The 3,324-nt window shown below is 37.6% G+C and overlaps 1 protein-coding gene across 1 annotated transcript in view; it reads right to left on the bottom strand.

Annotated features, from left to right (window-relative positions):
* Positions 1-2,941, bottom strand: part of LOC106877573 (trafficking protein particle complex subunit 12) — a 24,346-nt gene extending 21,405 nt beyond the window's left edge. Inside the window, exon 1 of the mRNA XM_014926512.2 lies at positions 2,925-2,941. The gene's annotated coding sequence lies outside the window, so the exon portion shown is untranslated. The remainder of the gene's footprint in view (positions 1-2,924) is intronic.
* Positions 2,942-3,324: the final 383 nt, after the last annotated feature.

Genomic DNA, 3,324 nt, shown 5'->3' on the forward strand with positions numbered 1-3,324 from the left:
TACACACACACACACACATATATATATATATATATATATACACACATGCACAGGTTTGTATAGGCATATATATACTTATGTCAACATGTGTTTGTATACTAGTTAATATTTATATAAGAATCACACTTGATTTAATGTGTGCGAGTGTAAATGTGGTGGAGTATGCTGAAAAGTAAAGTAACAGGTGTTAGACTGATAATCATGATGATAATTGTACAAACCATTAGAACCAATATTATAATTGAGAGTGGAGTAACCTTATTAGGGTTTTTTTTTTTTTTTGCTATATTTACACAATTGGAAATTACATGGTCCAGTTACACACACACACACATGCAAAAGATGGATATTATTAATCTTTTATTTTTAATTTGTTTCAGTCATTTGACTGCAGCCATGCTGGAGCACCACCTTGGACTGTTTAGTTGAACAAATCAATCCTTGTACCTCTGTATTTATTTTTTAATGTCTTGTACTTATTTTATCAGCATCTTTTGCCAAACTGCTAAGTTAGAGAAACATAAATGAAAAAAAAAGCAATACCAGTTGTCACATGGTGGGTGGGACAAACACAGAGTCAGACACACACATACACATATCTATTATCATCATTTAACATTCATGTTCCAAGCTAGCATGGAACATGGGCAGTTTGAGAGGATCCAATGGGACTAAGGACTGCATTGTGCTCCAGTGTCCACTTTGACATGGATACTATGGTTGGATACCCTTCCTAATGCTTAGTATAGTGTGTATTGGGTGTTTTTCTTGTGCTGCTGGCACTAGTGAGGTCACCACATGGCTAACAAATCTACAAAACCTGAAAGGAGGGGTATGAGAGAAGCGGGGTTTCTCAGAGCAAGTGCTTGTTGTATAGGAGCTACATGGCTACTCACATTTAGAAGAGAGTGAGGAACAAATCTGTTATGTGTATGTATGATGGCTTCTACATAGTTTGTTAACCAAATTCACTTGCAAGACATTGGTCAGCCAGAACTATAGTAGAAGACACTTGTCCAAGGCATTGCACGGGGGGACTGAACCTGAAACACCACATGGTTGCAATGCAAGTTCCTTAACCACACGACCATGCCTGTGTACATTAAGCAAACTTCTTACCAAACAGCCACACTAACATACACAAACAGTCTCCTCAACACAGAACTATATACACTGAAATCAGCTATATAAAATGAGAAAACAGCATATATACAGCACAAGACTAAAAGGGAACTGCCTACATGTACTAACTATAACACATTCAAGATAGGGAGATACTACTTACAAGTATAGTGTACTAAAACATCTATTACAGGAAGCTGCATGCAAAGCTATTTGTTACAGGGTTGTTTTCTGATTAAGGAAAGGTGATACGCATGGTTGCAGAGAGAAAGAGAATCAACATCATTTTAACATTCATTTTTCCATTGGTCAGATGGAGTTTTTTTTTTAGGTAAACTGTCTTTGTAAGTTTCCTTCCTGTCACCAACTCTCACCTGTTTCCAAGGAAGATAATATTTCCCCCCAGCCACAAGTGTTCTCACAGAATGTTGGTAACGAATGACACTGCTTGTATAACAATGACAATTATTTTACAGCTAACACATGATGGCAGAACAAGGAGATAGAAATACACACATACTTGTATATTTATATGTGTGTGTATATACACACACACACAGTTTCCATCTACCAATTCCACTTAGATGGCTTTGGTCAGCCTGGAACTATAGTAGAAGATGCTAACCCAAGGTGCAACACAGTGGGATTGAATCCAGAACCATGTGATTGGGAAGCAAACTTCTTACCACACAGTCACACCTGTGCCTCTGCATATAAGCTTTGGAGTATTTCTCTATGTGTTACGATGTGCCATAACACAAACCTCATAGGCACTTAGTTCATAAACTAACAATTAAACTTGGCATAAGGCCATATATTTCATGTTAGGTCTAATAGAGGTTGCTTCTAACAAGAGCTGATGCAGGATGTGCCTGAGGACTCTATCTCCACAATCCTCCCACAAACAGTGGGTGGAGTAGATGGATGGATGTTATTTGTGTTTATGCTTTAAAATTTTACCATTAAGTTTTACTTTTCGGCTCAGATTAGAAGCCAATTCTATGACACTTGTGTTAGTTAATTCAAACTGTGATATCAGTCCAGTTGGGATCCCCCAGTTTCATATAACATCTTGTTGACAAGATCTAGAGAATTGAGCTTAGCTACAAGCAGCCACTTAAATTCCTGTCTGCACTCACTAAACTAAGAAATCAGTTCCTTTTCTTCTTAAATCAATAGAACCCATTAGCTACATGCTGTTGTTTTTGGCCTCTCCTAACCCCTAGCAGGAGCCTGTTTCATCTTTTGAGAACCAAGACCAGTCCACAGGATATGTATATCTAATTACTGATGTTAATTAGCCCCAGGTCTAAAAATATTCCAGCCATGACTAGACCATGTTTTTAGAGGCATCATTATAATCATCATCATTTGACATCCATGTTCCATACTGGTATCGGTTGGACAGCTTCACAAGATGCCATGAACCCCAAAACTGTATCATGCTTCAGTGTCTGCTTCCGCATGGTTTCTGCAGCTGAATATTCTTACTAGTGCCACCCACTTTGCAAAGTAAAGTGGGTGCATCTTTTCTTTTTTCGTGCCACAAGCACTAGTGAGGCCATCGAGAAGTTTGTAAGACTACGAACTGGAGATGGGGTAACTTTATGCAAGGAGATAAGCAGCAAAGGATTATTTAATATATCCTCCACTTTCTATGATCGTGTGATTTGGTTACTATTTCTAGCAGGTCAAGTGACTGTGGAAGTTCCCTTGTGCTCAGTGTGTATCAATTTTTCTAGATATGTGTGTGTGTGTGTGCAATTAAGATCTATGGTGTCTCGTCTTAATCCTTTTCTTACCATATTTCTGCTGAAATACACTTTCTTTATTCCAATTAAGTCTGAAAATAATGAAGAATTTAATAAAAATGCCTGATTTGGAAACTAACATGAAATTTCGATGGAAGGTTTTAATTATGATTTTAAAACAGAAAGTTTGTATCATAGAAAAAGGCAAAGTCACAGGCAATGTGGTTTGAGTGTGATAAAGTAGCATTTATTTATTTGTCTTCTCTAACATATAATATATATACATATTATATATATATATATGTATGTATAATAGGTACTACTAAAGCTGCGCGAACGCGCAGTCGCGCGTCCGTGCTAGCTAGTCTTGAGTGGTCGATCCTAACCCTAACCCGCGTGTGCAAATGAATACGTGTTAGGAATAGGGTTAGGAATAGGGTTAGGATCGACC

This window comes from Octopus bimaculoides, chromosome 14 (genome assembly GCF_001194135.2).
Source record: "Octopus bimaculoides isolate UCB-OBI-ISO-001 chromosome 14, ASM119413v2, whole genome shotgun sequence".
NCBI classification, from domain to species: Eukaryota; Metazoa; Mollusca; class Cephalopoda; order Octopoda; family Octopodidae; genus Octopus; species Octopus bimaculoides.